Raw genomic sequence first — 17,659 nt, 5'->3', positions numbered from 1 at the left:
CAATTTCAACTGCAAAGATGCTGACCCCATTGAATTCCTTGTCAATCTTGAATCCATTCTAAAAACACACCACCAGGACCAAGAAACACAAGAAGACATCAGACAAAGAATAATCCCCAACATGCAATGCAACAGACAATATGAAACACTCAGTCAAAAGGAGAACAGAACAGTAAGATATTGGAACAAGATGAAAGTATTGTCATCCTACCAGCAGACAAAGGCAGACTGACGGTAGTAATGGACAAAACTGACAACATCAGCAAAGCTAAAAACTATCTCAGTGACACCAACACCTATCAAATAAGCTATAATGATTCAACAAAACAGCTAGAAAACAAAATAAAAGACACCCTAAGAAAAATGGAAAAGGAAAAAGCTAACACCGCTGGAGAGAAAGCATATGCAACCACACAGGTGCTTGCATGATCCGGACTGTTCCCATAACAAAAGAAGCAGATTTAATTGGACAATGCAATGAACTGAGTGGGATGGCCAAGGGAAGAAAAAGTTTATGTGGGATTTTGTGTGGGAAACCCAGAGCTGGTTTCACTTTCTCTATGCCAATGTAGTATATTCAATAAAGTTTTACTTTTGGAAAGCAAAATGTCCCAGGAGTTTTATCAACCAAATCTCAAGCATGGTTTTCTGAAGCTTGCTTGTTCTCGGCTGCCATAGAAACAAAGGGGGAGGGGCTTGGGCATTTGGGTTGGGGAAGCGAGCTGGTGTGCAGTGATCCCATGAGAACTGGAAGGGAGGTTTGCATTCATAAATTATGGTGCTGAGTGGAGTTGTTTATACTCTATCAAGGCCAACCATCCTGCAACTCCAGATGCGAGAAATACCTGAAGACTGAGTTCTCCCATATCGCCATAGTAGATGTGGATTGGACTCTCAGTGCTGGACTCTGGGGTGGGTGGGATTTGGGGTGACTTTCAGCGTGTAACCTTTACATGCTTTGGTTCAGATCTTGTTTCGCTTTCTCTGCTATCAATTCAAACTTAGTAACAGTACCTCTTCTCTAAACCAATGGAGTTGGGGGTTTTCTTTCTTAGGTTTTGAATGGAGGCAGACCTGAGATTAGGTGAGATCTGCTTTATCAGCCAACCCAGAGACCCTAGTCAACCCATAGAGTGACCAGGAGAAATCTGGAGTCCTGGGAGCAACCCCTTTTCAGCCATGCCAGGGTCGAGATGAGACAGAGTGACTGGAGTAGCTGGAACTTGAACAGGAGCTGGCCCAAGCCAGATGGTTGCTAGGTGTAGGACAGCTGGAGGACCCTGAGGAACACTCACAGGGGGTGACTTTCACCAGAGGGCATTGAGGAACCCACAGAGCAGAAGCATGAGAAAGAGAATGTGGCAAAAAAAAAAAAAAAACCCGCCTGACCCTGACCAAGAAGACCTCATGCTGAGCCATGCATTGTATTTTCTGCAAGAGTCAATCGAGAATTGGAGAGCCCAGGAAATGCTTGCCCAGTTGTTTGTCCAGCAACTGCATGGAGAGAGCAGCCAGGCAACAGGGAGACCTGCCACTTCCACAGCTGTGGCGGTGGCCTCCGTCGTTCCACAGAGGCAGCTCCAGCTGCAGCAACTCAGCCAGCAACCTCTGCAGTGGCTCCGGTTCCTCAGCAGGCTGGGGGGAGGGCACACCCCAAAAGTGTTGAATTCTTAAAGATCCTCCACTGGGAGTAAAATACAGGGGGGATCCCAAAGCTTTGGGATTCTTCTTAGGCCAAGTGTGGAATTACATACAAGAGGATGGGGGCAAATTGGGATCTGAGACTGCCAGAGTGAGATGTGTTACCATGGCCCTGGAAGGAGCTGCAGCAGAAAAGTTGGGGAGCATTGTCACAATGACAATGCCCCCCAACAATGGAACTATGATCACTTTATGGCAGCACTTCCTTGATGGTTTGAGGACTCCCGAGCCAAATGCAAGGCTAGAACCCAAATGAAGACCATTACTAAGGGGCAGCAGTCGGTGGCAGAATACACCCAGGAATCCCATGAGATGGCCTGCCATCTGGCCACCTAGCCTGAAGAAATCCTGATGTTTCAAGGATGGGCTTAACCATGAAGTCTATCACACCTGCATCTCCCAAGGGGCCCCTCGAGGCCTCCAGTGTTGGTATGTGTTGGCAGACGAGGTGGAAATAGACCTGGCCAGAGACCAGCACCGCGGCAATTGCAGCTGCAGCTGGAACAAGCCTTCCCCTCCTACTCATAAAGATTCCCCAAAAGCTGCCAAAGGTGGGCCAGCGCCCAAATCAAGATCCACAGTATGCTTCAAATGTGGGAAGGAGGGACACTGAGCAGCAGATTGCTATTCTGCTAAACTTAGCCCCAAATCTGCAGCCGCTGGGGGCAAGAAGCTTGAGAATCAGCTTAACAGCAGGCCTAATAGCAGAAGCAGTCATCAATGACTCAAATCCATAGCTCTACCCACCCTCCAACCAAAATTCTGGACATGCTACACTGATGACACCTTCGTCATCATCAAACGTTCCCAAATTGAAGAAACACACCACCTAGTAAATAACATATTCCCTGGGATCAAATTCACATGCAAAGAGACAACAGGCTCCTATTCTTCGACATTGACATAAGGAGACTAGACAACAGAGAAATGGAAACCCATGTCTACTGCAAATCCATGCACACAGACCAGATCCTTAGTTTCACAAGCAACCACCCTGCTGCACACAAAAGAACCTGTGTACAGACCCTGTTAAGAAGGGCCAGAATGTACTGCAGCACCACAACACTAAGAAAATATTTGAGGGGCTGTCACAGAGAGGAGGGGGTCAACCTAATTTCCAAAGTACCTGTAGGCCAGACAAGGAATAATGGATGAAAATTGAACAAGGAGAGACTTAACCTGGAAATAAGGAGAAATTTTCTGACAGTTAGAGCAATCAACCAATAGAACAGCTTCCTTCTGAACTTGTGGGAGCTTCATCACTGGAAGCTTTCAAGAAGAGATTGTATTGCCATCTGTGTAGGGTCTCCTCCTTGGAGGGGGGATTGGACTAATTGACCTACAACAAGGGTGTTAAACTCGATTTAATTGAGGGCCGCATCAGGGTTGTGCATCTGGTTGACCTCAGTGGGGCCAAGGCATGGGCGTGGCCAGGCTGGATACGGCTGGGGTGAGCATGACTGGGGTGGGCATGGCCAGCTTCCCTGCCTCCCACCTTCTCCTACCCATCTCCCTCCCTCCTTCCTTCCTCCCACCCTCCCTCCTTCTCTCCTCATTCCCATCTCCTTCCTTCCTCCCTCCCTCCCCTCTCCTCCCCTTCCTCCTTCTCTCCTTCTCATTCCCATCTCTCTCCTTCCTCCCTCCCCTCCCTCCTTCTCTCCTCCTTATTCCTAACTCTCTCTTCCCTCCGTCCCTCCCTCCTTCCTTCTCTCCTTCTTATTCCATCTCTTTCCTTCCTCCCTTCCCCTTCCTCCTTCTTATTCCCACTTCCTTCCTTCCTTCTTCCCCCTCCCTTCCCTGAAGGAGAAGGCAAATCCCCCCCCCCACTTTTAAATGTGGGCCTTATTAAGAGCCAGGGATACCCACTCAGAAATCTGCTGCTTGTTTTTTCCCAAAAGAAAAAGAGAAATGGCTGGCCCAGGGTCGGCATCATAATTTTTGAAGGATTTTAAAAGCCAGTCTTTTAATTTTGGGGTCTCGCTTTTTGGGACAACCCCACCCCTCCTCCACACGCTTCCTTTGTTTCCAAGAAAAAAAAATTGGAAGAAGAGAGAAGAAGGGGAGAAAAAAGCCACACACAAACATACAGAGCAGACAACATACCTACAGAGAACATAATCCCCACCAATGATCCACAAGACTCCTTCACATGCCTTAAATGCTACAAAAATCTAAAGGATAATGAAAACTCCATCAAATGTTCTCTGTGTAAGAAATACACTCATCATGACTGCTTGGGATTAACCGAGCAATTTATTCAATACCTGGAATCATCCAATGAGTTTCCATATTACTGCAATTCATGCAAACCCAAACTGGATCTGTTGGAAAGAATTGATACCATTGAAACCATAGTAGCATCCCTGGACGCATGCAAACCCAAACTGGATCTGTTGGAAAGAATTGATACCATTGAAACCATAGCAGCATCCCTGGATGCCATAAAAGAAAGAATATCCAACCTTGAAAAAAAGAAACAACGCAAAAACTTGAACTTCCAATAGCTACAAACCACATCTCTACCCAACAACCACAACCCAATCCAAAACCCAATCCACAAATAAACACAACCCAGACAAATATTGATATCCCAATCCTCATCAGAGAAGCTGTTGAGCGTGAACGAAACGTCCAAACGCCATCTTATTTGGTCTAGAGGTCACCAATAACAATGATGACATCACAACTGTCCGAAACATCATCAGGGATTATCAAGCATCAACCATCTCCGCTGATGAAATACTTGACATTTCACGCATTGGCCGAGAGCTCAATAACAGTGACGGCTCTGTAGCCCCACGCCTGTGCAGAGTCATTTGCAAAAATGAAACAAGCAAATGTAAATTCATTTATACTATAAACTCACTCGCCAAAACCAACACCAACCATAAGAACCTCCGTTGCCGCCCTGACCTAACCATACAGCAACGTGCCCGCTCCCGTGTACTCCGCATTGAACTCAAAAACCGTCTAGACAATGGAGAGAAGGACCTGTACATTGACTACCATGCTGACTGTATCAAAAGTAAGCCACGCAACCCAATACTCAGCTTTTACCCTCAACCACAACCCTACCTCAACCGATCCACCATCACCCAAGACTAGCACGCACGCCCCCAACTACCTCAATTCCAACTACTGCCGGCCTTAAATGCAAACTACTCAATGCAAGAAGCCTCGTGAATAAAATACCTGAATTTCTCATCCTCCTAAATATGGCTAACTTTGACATTATATTTGTCTGTGAAACATGGCTCAGTGCATCTCTCCCGACTCCATTACCACAGTAAGAGACTATCATGTTTACCGATCAGATCGTGAAAATCGTCGAGGAGGTGGTGTTGCTATCTTCTATAAAAATCCTTACATCTAAAAAATATCCAAGTTACCCAGGAGCTTGCTCTTCCTGAGACCATCATCTGTGAACTATCCTTAAATATCACAATTCGATTCTTACTATGTTACAGAGCACCTGATTATGACATCGAACATGTAAACAAGCTAAATACATTACTAACATGGGCTGCATCCTGCCCATACCCTTTTATCTTTCTTGGTGATTTCAATCTACCTCATATTGACTGGACCTAAATGATTGTACAACTGAAATCATACACACAACCTTCTACAATGCTACTACAAATCTGGGACTGGAACAACTAGTAACCAACAACACTAGACTAAACAACTGCCTCGATCTCATCTTCTGCAATAGTTTGAATTTAATTTACGGAATACAAACTAAAGAACCCTTTTCCAGTAGCGACCACAATATGATTGACTTTTGTCTCAACATACGTCCACACAAAAATCACCACAATGATGTAATTCCCAATTGTAACTTCAAAAAAGGCAACTATGATCTTATACACACGATCTCTCATCCCTTGATTGGCAATCTCTATTCACTGGATGCAATACTGTTGAAGACCATTACAACATATTTTTACTTGAAGTCAAAAGAGTCATCAAACTATATGTACCAACAACAACTCCCAAAACAAAACAAAAAAGCAGATTACCCATATCAATAAGGAAACTTCAATCCAAAAGAGATCACTCTGGCGGAAAAACAAATCTGGTCACGTTGCCAATTTCAAAAACCGATACAAAAATTTATGCCACCAGATAAAGACCGAATGCACCAATTATCACATTAAACAAGAGGAAAACCTTCTAAGCACCAATTCCACCCGTGCTTTTACAATTTTGTAAACAACAAACTAAAGACTCAAGGTCCATCCCTCCTTGATAGGACCTGATGGTAAAGACTGCAACACGACACCATTAAAGCCAACATCTTTAACACATTCTTCGGCTCAGTATTTGTAAACAGCAATGGATCATGCCCAGTATTTCCTAGCCGTACCACAGATAACAACAATGATCTAATACATATCGATTTCACAGAAGACAATGTTGAAAAAGCACTACGCAACCTAAAACCATCTCTATCTATTGGACCGGATGGAATATGTGCCTACTTCTTAAGAAAGCTATCCACTGCCATAGCCAAACCTCTAAGCATAATCTTTGAAAAATCTTTCAGAACCAGCTCCTTGCCTAACCTATGGTCACAAGCCACAGTCATCCCCATCTTCAAAAAGGGAGACCCAAGCCTAGTTGAAAATTACAGGCCAATCTCCTTATGCTGCGTCACCTGTAAAGTCATGGAATCAATTATTAACCAATCCATCATCCTTCACTTAGAGACAAATAACCTACTCTCCAATAAACAATTTGGTTTCAGAAAAAAACGATCCTGTAATCTGCAACTCTTACACTGCAAAAACATATGGACGACACAACTCGACCAGGGCAAAGCAATAGACGCAATCTACATAGACTTCTGTAAAGCCTTTGATTCAGTGGTACACGACAAACTACTCCTAAAAATAAAATCCTATGGTATCTCTGGACAACTGAATAACTGGATAGAAGCATTCCTGTCAAACAGACAACAAATGGTCAAAATCGGAGCGTACTATCAAATCCAGTACCTGTCAATAGTGGTGTTCCCCAAGGCAGTGTTCTAGGACCAACTCTCTTCATACTCTACATAAACGACCTCTGTGATCATATTAAGAGCAATTGCGTTCTCTTCGCTGATGATGTAAAGCTGTTCAATACCACAGACAATACTGCTACCCTACAAAAGATCTTGACTATGTATCAGAGTGGTCAAACAAATGGCAACTTCAAATCTCAACAAATAAATGCTCTGTCTTACATATTGGCAAAAAAAATCAGAAAATAAAATACAAGCTGAATAGTCAAGATCTTGTTGATGACTCAAGCTCTGTAAAGGACCTTGGAATACTCACCTCTAATGATCTAAGTGCTAGAGCCCACTGCAACTACATAGCCAAAAAGGCATTAAGAGTTGTTAACCTAATCCTCACGTAGCTTCTTCTCTGGTAATATCACACTACTAACCAGAGCATACAAAACATTTGCTAGACCAATACTCGAATACAGTTCATCAGTCTGGAACCCACACTACGTATCTGATATTAGCACAATTGAGAAAGTCCAGAAATATTTCACAAGAAGAGTTCTCCACTCCTCTACTCGTTGTAGAATACCTTATGCCACCAGACTTGAAATTCTAGAACTTGAAAACCTTGAATTACGCCGTCTTCGGTCTGACTTAAGCATGGTATATAAAATCATACATTGCAATGTCCTACCTGTCAATGAATACTTCAGCTTCAACCATAACAACACAAGAGCACACAATAGATACAAACTCAAAGTAAACCGCACCAAACTTGATTGCAGGAAATACGACTTCAGCAATAGAGTGGTCAATGTCTGGAATACTCTACCCGACTCTGTAGTCTCTTCCCCAAACCTCAAAAACTTTAACCTTAGACTGTCTACTATTGACCTCACCCCTTTCCTAAGAGGTCTGTAGGGGCGTGCATAAAGCGCACCAACGTGCCTACCGTCCCTGTCCTATTGTTTCTCTTATTCTTTTTATTTTTCTTATATGTACCCATTTCATGTATTCACAACTATGTATACATTTATACTTATTATCTTGTAAACAATTGGCAAATCAAATAAATAAAAATAAATAAAAAATAAAAATAAATCCAAAGTCAGAGAAAGGACCCTTACAAGCCCAAGTCACTTCCTCCTCCACTCCCACCGCTTTTTCTTCCAAAGGAACGATGCTCCCGGCCCAGAAATGATGCTCCCAGAGCTGACAGCCATGCTGCAAAGCAAGGAAAAAGAGGAAGAAAAACCTCACAACTTAAAAAACCCAGGGAGGAAAACTCCCCCCCCCCAGTCTCCCCCTCCCCCCACATGGCTGCTTCTGAACTAAAGGAGGTGAGTAATCAAAGGAAGCCAGAGAGGGAGAGATCAACTGCCTGCCAGAGCAATGTCAGCCTCGGGGATTTAGCTTTCGGTTCCCCTTTTTCTTCCTTCTTTTCCTGCGAGTGGCAGGAACTTTGCTTGGTTTACAGAATCTGAGGCTTGCTTGCCCTTTCTGCCTTTGCTGCTTCCCAGCCAAGGAATGCTGCTCTCTCCACAAAAAAACCTCGCTTTCTTTCTCTTTCCTTCCTCCTGAACTTCCTTCCTTCCCTCCCCCACCCTTCCTTCCCTGCCTCCCTCCTCTCATTCCCATTTCATCCCTTCCTCCATGCACAGAAAGAGATGAGGTAACTGGGAGAGATTGGCAGCGCTGCCAGTGGCCGTGCTTACCACGGCTGTGGCTTTCTCACACAGGGCGGGGTGGGGGTGATCCCAATGAAAGGGAAGCCTCATGGGCTGCAAGGCCAGGCCAGTGAGCAGGCCATTGAGATGCTGGTGGTGGCCGCGGCCCTGATCTACAACTGGATGGTGGGCATCTGGCCTGGAACACAATGAGCCTTAGATCCACTGGGCAGCCCTGGAGCCAGATAGGTGCCGCCCCTTCTGCCACAACCTCTCCCCCTGTGGGTTCACACAGGAGGTGGTGAGCGCCCAGGGGGCGGGGCTGAGGCAGCAGGGTGGTTCCTCATCTGCGCCAACAACCAAGCCCTTCCCAAAACATCTGGTCAGCATGCTATTGGACACTGGTGGACTAGATAAAGGGGGAGGGCCATGGATCTAGTCTTTCTTTCACTGCAACCATGTAATCTTAGTAAAAGAAATTATCACTTCAACAAAATGGAGTTGAGGGACTTTCTTTCTTAAGGACCTGACTGCGGCAGGGCTGACATTAGGCTAGATCTGCAAGAAAGGTCAACCCGGAGACGCACCTCTACTCTAGGGACCGTGCAAGAAATGTTGGCTCATGACAGTGACCAGGAGGAAATTGAAACTTGTGGAGAGGCTGCAGCAGGACCCTATGGTGGAAGGGATCCCCCTGAGTGGCTGGGAGAGGCAGAAGCCTGCGATGACCAGCCAAGATCCAGATGGTCAGTAGGGCTCAGAAAGACAAATGAGTGGGAGGAAAAGCCCTGTGGAGTAAGCTTGATGCAGGGAAGCTGAGGGAGCTGCCAGAGAGAACCACGTATGGAGATCGAAGATGGAGCAACCCTGGGTGAGATGGAATGCAACAGAACGCTGGTAGAACAAGCCATCAAATTTCGGAGAGGTGCCTTCAACAACCCCACAGCATGTGAAGCCCTAGCTCAGATGGCTCGACCAATCACCTGACTGGCACAGGACCTGGTGGACAAACCAGGCACCAGCCCCAGCACAGCAGCCAGTACTCTCCCTAGTAACCCAGTCACCAGCAGCAGCCTGGGCTGCATCACAGAGAAGGAGAAACTGCAGGCTGCCAGCTCTGGAGGTGAAGTTCAGCAGAGAAGACACGAAGCAGTTGGGGTTCTTCCTAGCCCAAGTCTGGACCTACGTGCAGGAGTAGGGGGCTGATCTGCCAGCTGAAAGAACCCAGCGTGCGGTGGGTGACCATGGAGCTGGAGGGGACTGCTATAGAGTGCATAGGGCTGCCCCAGAGCTATGCATCTTTATTTATTTATTTATTTATTTATTTATTTATTTATTTGATTTGCCAATTGTTTACAAGATAATAAGTATAAGTGTATACATAGTTGTGAATACATGAAATGGGTACATATAAGAAAAATAAAAGAGAAATAAGAGAAACAATAGGACAGGGACGGTAGGCACGTTGGTGCGCTTATGCACGCCCCTACAGACCTCTTAGGAAAGGGGTGAGGTCAATAGTAGACAGTCTAAGGTTAAAGTTTTTGGGGTTTGGGGAAGAAACTACAGAGTCGGGTAGAGTATTCCAGACATTGACCACTCTATTGCTGAAGTCGTATTTCCTGCAATCAAGTTTGGTGCGGTTAACTTTGAGTTTGTATCTATTGTGTGCTCTTGTGTTGTTATGGTTGAAGCTGAAGTATTCATTGACAGGTAGGACATTGCAATGTATGATTTTATATACCATGCTTAAATCAGACCGAAGACGGCGTAATTCAAGGTTTTCTAGTTCTAGAATTTCAAGTCTGGTGGCATAAGGTATTCTACAACGAGTAGAGGAGTGGAGAACTCTTCTTGTGAAATATTTCTGGACTTTCTCAATTGTGCTAATATCAGATACGTAATGAGGGTTCCAGACTGATGAACTGTATTCGAGTATTGGTCTAGCAAATGTTTTGTATGCTCTGGTTAGTAGTGTGATATTACCAGAGAAAAAGCTACGAGGATTAGGTTAACAACTCTTAATGCCTTTTTGGCTATGTAGTTGCAGTGGGCTCTAGCACTTAGATCATTAGAGGTGAGTATTCCAAGGTCCTTTACAGAGCTTGGGTCATCAACAAGATCTTGACTATTCAGCTTGTATTTTATTTTCTGATTTTTTTGCCAATATGTAAGACAGAGCATTTATTTGTTGAGATTTGAAGTTGCCATTTGTTTGACCATTCTGATACATAGTCAAGATCTTTTTGTAGGGTAGCAGTATTGTCTGTGGTATTGAACAGCTTTACATCATCAGCGAAAAGAGCAATTGCTCTTAATATGATCACAGAGGTCATTTATGTAGAGTATGAAGAGAGTTGGTCCTAGAACACTGCCTTGGGGGACACCACTATTGACAGGTACTGGATTTGATAGGACGCTCCCAATTTTGACCATTTGTTGTCTGTTTGACAGGAATGCTTCTATCCAGTTATTCAGTTGTCCAGAGATACCATAGGATTTTATTTTTAGGAGTAGTTTGTCGTGTACCACTGAATCAAAGGCTTTACAGAAGTCTATGTAGATTGCGTCTATTGCTTTGCCCTGGTCGAGTTGTGTCGTCCATATGTTTTTGCAGTGTAAGAGTTGCAGATTACAGGATAGTTTTTTTCTGAAACCAAATTGTTTATTGGAGAGTAGGTTGTTTGTCTCTAAGTGGAGGATGATGGATTGGTTAATAATTGATTCCATGACTTTACAGGTGACGCAGCATAAGGAGAGTGGTCTGTAATTTTCAACTAGGCTTGGGTCTCCCTTTTTGAAGATGGGGATGACTGTGGCTTGTGACCATAGGTTACGCAAGGAGCTGGTCCTGAAAGATTTTTCAAAGATTATGCTTAGAGGTTTGGCTATGGCAGTGGATAGCTTTTTAAGAAGTAGGCACATATTCCATCCGGTCCAATAGATAGAGATGGTTTTAGATTGCGTAGTGCTTTTTCAACATTGTCTTCTGTAAAATCGATATGTATTAGATCATTGTTGTTATCTGTGGTATGGCTAGAAATACTGGGCATGATCCATTGCTGTTTACAAATACTGAGCTGAAGAATGTGTTAAAGATGTTGGCTTTAATGGTGTCGTTGCAGTCTTTACCATCAGGTCCTATCAAGGGTGGGATAGACCTTGAGTCTTTTAGTTTGTTGTTTACAAAATTGTAAAAGCACGGGTGGAATTGGTGCTTAGAAGGTTTTCCTCTTGTTTAATGTGATAATTGATGCATTCGGTCTTTATCTGGTGGCATAAATTTTTGTATCGGCTTTTGAAATTGGCAACGTGACCAGATTTGTTTTTCCGCCAGAGTGATCTCTTTTTGGATTGAAGTTTCCTTATTGTTATGCGTAATCTGCTTTTTGTTTTGTTTTGGGAGTTGTTGTTGGTACATATAGACTCTTTTGACTTCAAGTAAAAATATGTTGTAATGGTCTTCAACAGTATTGCATCCAGTGAATAGAGATTGCCAATCAAGGGATGAGAGATCGTTTTCTATAAGATCATAGTTGCCTTTTTGAAGTTACAATTGGGGATTACATCATTGTGGTGATTTTTGTGTGGGCGATGTTGAGACAAAAGTCAATCATATTGTGGTCACTGCTGGAAAAGGGTTCTTTAGTTTGTATTCGTAAATTAAATTCAAACTATTGCAGAAGATGAGATCGAGGCAGTTGTTTAGTCTAGTGTTGTTGGTTACTAGTTGTTCCAGTCCCAGATTTGTAATAGCATTGTAGAAGGTTGTGTGTATGATTTCAGTTGTACATTCATTTAGGGTCCAGTCAATATGAGGTAGATTGAAATCACCAAGAAAGATAAAAGGGTATGGGCAGGATGCAGCCCATGTTAGTAATGTATTTAGCTTGTTTACATGTTCGATGTCATAATCAGGTGCTCTGTAACATAGTAAGAATCGAATTGTGATATTTAAGGATAGTTCACAGATGATGGTCTCAGGAAGAGCAAGCTCCTGGGTAACTTGGATATTTTTTAGATGTAAGGACTTTTTATAGAAGATAGCAACACCACCTCCTCTACGAATTTCACGATCTGATCGGTAAACATGATAGTCTCTTACTGTGGTAATGGAGTCAGGGAGAGATGCATTGAGCCATGTTTCACAGACAAATATAATGTCGAATTTAGCCATATTTAGTAGGAGGAAAAATTCAGGTATTTTATTCACGAGGCTTCTTGCATTGATAGTTGCATTTAAGGCCAGTAGTGTTGAATTGAGGAAGGCGCAGCCCAGTCTTGGGGAGTGATCGGTGAGCAGGCAAACAGCCTATCTAAATGAAATTCAGTGTAGATAAAAGTAAGGTTTTACACTTAGGAAAGAAAAAGCAACTGCACAAGTACAGACTAGGCCAAGCTTGGCTCAGTGCCAGTAACAGTGGGAGGGATCTTGGAGTCCTAGTGAACAATCATTTAACTATGAGCCAACAGTGTGCAGCAGCGGCCAAGAAAGCTAATACAATCCTTTGTTGTATAAAAACAGAGGGATAGAAGTGCTTTATGAAACTTTAGTAAGATCACATCTGGAATACTGCATTCAGTTTTGATCATCACATTTCAAAAAAGATGTTGAGACTTTGAAAAACAAAGTGCAGAGATCAGCAACTAGGGTGATTAAAGACCTGGATACTAAAATATATGAAGAACAGTTGCAGGAACTGGGTATGGCTACTATAGAGAAAAGAAGGACTAGGGAAGTCATGATAGCAGTATTCCAGTATTTGAGGGGCTGCCACAAAGGAGTCAATTTATTTTCCAAAGCACCAGAAATCAAGAAAAGAAACAATGGATGGAAACTAATCGAGGAGAGAAGCAACCTGGAATTAAGGAGAAACTTTCTAACAGTGAGAACAAGTAACCAGTGCAGCAGCTTGTTTTCAGAAGTTGTGGGTGCTTCATCGCTGGAGTTTTTGTAAAAAAGAGACTGGATAGCTCTTGTGTCAACTGCTTGATCAGGAGGCTGGACTAGAAGACCTCCAAGATCCCTTCCAGCTCTATTTTTATTGATTAATTGAACATCTACATGAAGATACTATGTGAATTCATCCACCACCGTAGTGTGAGGTGTCATCACTATGCAGATAATACCCAGTTGTACATATCTGACCCTGGTGAATTAAGTGATGCTATGGGTGCCCTCTTATAATGCTTGGAGGCTGTGGGGTCCTGGATGAAGAGCCACAGGCTTCAGCTGGACCAGGCTAAGATGGAGTGGCTGGAGTGTGGTCTCTTCTGTATCTGGGAATTTATCATCTGTCAGGTCCCCTAGATCCCTATTGGGATGGTGCCATTCTGGTGGGGAGGGGGGCCTGGAGGCATTTCTCAGTTTATAATCTTGTTCCTGATGCCCATCTATGCTGTACTTTGATTTACCTTCCTGGGAATGTAAGGGGGAAGGGCCATCAGTTTTGTCTCACCTCCGGGGCCTCCAGTAAGCGATGCCTGAGAACACCTTCTTATCACCTTCTCAGCCTGCAATTCTCAAAATATCTTTGCATCTGTGGATTGGCTTATTCAACACCAGATTGAGGAGAGGGGTCTCTAACTGTTTTAACCTAACAGAATTACCTGGGATACTTCAGATCCTGCTTTATTTGTCTTGCTATCACTTTCTCTCAATAAAAGTTTCCTTTTGAAATGCCAATTGTTTCAAGAGTTCTACTTTCTTGAGCACAGAGGAGAGGCAAGTCCTTACATAAAGCAGGATCTTCAAAGTGGTCAACTCAGAGAAGCTTACACTCTACCAAGGGGACCAGGGGTGGGATTCAACCGGTGTTACTACTGGTTTGGTGATTACATTTTGCACGCACTTGTGTGCCAGACGCACGCTGCGCGCACATGTAATACACCTAAAGCTGTGCTGCCCAGGCAGCTGATAAGCGCTGCACGTGGGTGTGCAGCATTTGAAAAGCCTCTTTTTTCCTCCTTTTTCAACTTCAGCTGCGCCGTGCAAAGCAGCTGAGGTTGAAAAAGCAGGAAATAGAGGTTAGGTAAGAGCCCAGGCGGGCGGGCGGGCCAAACAGCAGCAGATACAGAACTGGTTCTGTGTCTGCTGCTCTTCAGAGCTACCGGTTCTATAGAGTTGGGCAAAACCGGTAGCATCCCACCCCTGAAGGGGACCCTGCAAACCATGTTCAAGCAAAACGGCGAGAAACAAAGACGGAGAGTGCTGGGGTGAAACCTCTACCACCACCCAGCCGAATGCAATCTCTGAGTGACCTGTCAAAGATGGGACCGCCTTGGAATATCCCACAAAGCCGAGATGGTTGATTGGAGTAGGGAAGAAGGACAACTGGGATGGAAGGACCAAAAGTGTCACCCTCACCCAGGGCAGTTGGCAACTGGAAGCATGAGCTGGAAGCCCCGTGGGACCAAGAGGACCTGGCCAAAGAAATAGCCAGGAATGAGCAAATCAAAAGCATGTCATGTGCTTTGTGATGGAGGCTTTTGAGAACCTGAGAGCCTGGGGAGAACTGGACTACTGGAAGGAGGAGGCAAAGCAGCCACAGCTGCTAATGGAGCCAGACCTGCCACCCTTGGTTCAGCAGCCACAGACTTTCCAGATGGAGCAATAGGACCGGCAGCCACCTTGGCGAATCTGCCATACACAGCACCAATCCCCCAAAGTGCCCTTGGGTGGGCAAGAGCCCCACAGTTGCAATGGAAAACACTCCCTTGGGCATGAAGTACAATGGCAACCCGCAGCAATTGAGATTTTTCTTGGTGCATTTCCTCACTTAGATGCAGGAATGCGGGTGAGACTTCCAAACCCAGGGCACTCGGGTCAGAATCATCACCCTAGCCCTGGAAGGGGCAGCAGCCAGATGGATGGTGACCCTCCACAATGCAGACGCCCTGGAGCTGCAGAACCTTGACTGCTTCATGATGGTACTCCACCAAGCCCTTGGACCACCAGATTTGTTGACAAATCTCAGTGGAGGCCCCTAACCTCCGAGGGGATTTGGGGCTGTTTGTTTATGGAACCAACCCAGGCAAAACCTTTATTTCCAAAACTGTTTTTGGTTTGGCTGTAAGTTTGTTTTTAATTTGGTTATCTACTTGGTTGCAGGTCAATTACTGTGCTAAGTTTGCAGTTGGGGGTTAGCTCAACACCTGAAATAGAACTGTTGAGGGAACAGACTGAATAAAGCTCTACACCAACCCTGATGTTTGGGTGAGTGGGGGCAGCACAGCTGCAAAGCTTTACGCAACACTTTCAAAATGTGAGTTCCACAAGGAAAAAGATAGACTACCTAGGATACAGAATCTCCCACGAAGGTGTAAAAATGGACCCTAGAAAAGTGCAAGGGGTGGTTGAATGGGCTTCTCCCCACACACACAAATAGCTTGGGTTTTGCCAACTTCTTGTTTCTTGGGGTTTGCCAACTTCTACTGACAATTCATCCTGGCATTCACACAAATTGCGTTCCCAATAACCAATCTGCTAAAGACTAAAGGGGGAACAAACCCAGCCACTAAATTGCACGATGGAATGTTAGGCAGATTTGAAAAGCTAAAGCAGCTGTTTTCAGCAGAATCAGTGCTGAAGCACCCAGACCCAGAAAAACCCTTTGTCATCCAGGCAGATGCCAACGATGTTGCACTCAGGGCCATCCTCCTCCAAGAGAATGAGCAAGGCCAGCTATATACACCTCCAAAAAACTTACAGAACAGAGATAGGCTGTTTGGGAGAAAGAGACGTATGCCGTTCAATGGGCTCTCCTTATATGGAGACATTTTCTGGAAGGGAATAAGATCCCCTTCCCATCTGGACTGACCACAAAAAAACTGGAGGCCCTTAAGACCCCATGGAAACTATTCCCAAAACAAGTATGCTGGGCCCAGTATTTCAAGCATTTTGATTTCACTTTCAAATACCTCCCTGGGTGAAAGAACTTCTTAGCCAGTACTCTATCCAGAATGCCCCAATACAACAGCAACAAATGAGAGATAGTCAAACCCCTGCTCCCAGCTTCCCCGTTGGCAGCCAAAATAATGACCAGAGTGCAAACAAAACAAGATCTCCCAACTGAACATGACACCACCCAAGCATTCAAACAAGCTCTCCTCACAGACGACTGGTTCCAGGCTCATAAGAATACTTGTTTGCAAAAAGACAGTCTGGATTGGATGGGAGAGAAACGGAATGTCCCAGCTAGTCAGAGACTTAGTCTCATGAAAACCTGCCACAATTCAAAGCTCAACTGGCCACTCCAGATTCCTGAAAACATTGCACTTGATAAAAAGACAATTCTGGTGGCCATACCTAAAGAAAGATATAGAAAGCTATGAGGCTAGTTGCCCTACCTATGCAGCCGCAAAGAGAAGGCAGGGCAAAATCCCAAGTTACCAAAACGTCAGCACCATGGAGAGAGATCTCTATGGATGTCCTTGTATAACTGCAAGACAGTGCCGGAAACACTGTCATTTGGGTAGTAGCAGACCTATTTTCAAAGCAGGTCCACTTCATACCTTGCCAGAAGATCCTCACTGCCAAAGATGTTCTTGGCCAAGATGTTCTTACACCACAGTATACACCACAAATACTGACTGCATGCCCCCCCAAAAGGATTATATCTGATCGGGGCGAGGTGTCCACATCGAAGCTCCGGTGAGCCTTCCTGAACCTTCTGGGTACCAATCAGGGCCTGAGTTCTAGTCATCTTCCTCAAACTAATGGGAGGATGGAATAAATTAATGGGGTTCTGGAACAGTACCTAACAGTACCAACAGGACAATTGGATGAATCTCTTGCCTTCCAAAGAGGTTGCTTATAATAACACAGTGCATTCTAGCACTGGCCTCCACCCAAGAGTCATAATAAGAAATATCTTTACCTCTTGCAGTATTAAATTTGGGACAATCAATTGAAGCTAAATACTTGAGATTCATGACCAACAAAAAGGTTTTTAAATATAAAAACCAATTTGGGAATTTATTTCATTGTTTAGAAGGCAGATGGTCTTAAATTGGTATTATAAAAATTCCTGCAGGATAAGAGGTTGAGTCTTGATGACTCTTAAATAAAATGCCAATTGGTAGGAAACAGACCTCATTGACCACTCCTCATCTGTGGAAAGTTCTCTTTCAGAGAAGAGTAAAAATCCAGCACTCATACTGACTTAAGATGCTTTGCCAGGGGTGCATCAGACTGTAGGTCAATGAGTTTGAGCTGAACATTGCTGGGTGTATTATCAACATTGCAGGTAAAGGGAGGAAAAATCTTGTGCATTTCACTCTCTCAACTGTTCTG

The sequence above is a fragment of the Notechis scutatus genome, chromosome 1, assembly GCF_049901735.1.
Source record: "Notechis scutatus isolate UNSWTSFEM ecotype Mainland chromosome 1, rNotScu1.2, whole genome shotgun sequence".
Taxonomy (NCBI): domain Eukaryota; kingdom Metazoa; phylum Chordata; class Lepidosauria; order Squamata; family Elapidae; genus Notechis; species Notechis scutatus.
This window is presented reverse-complemented; position numbering follows the sequence as displayed.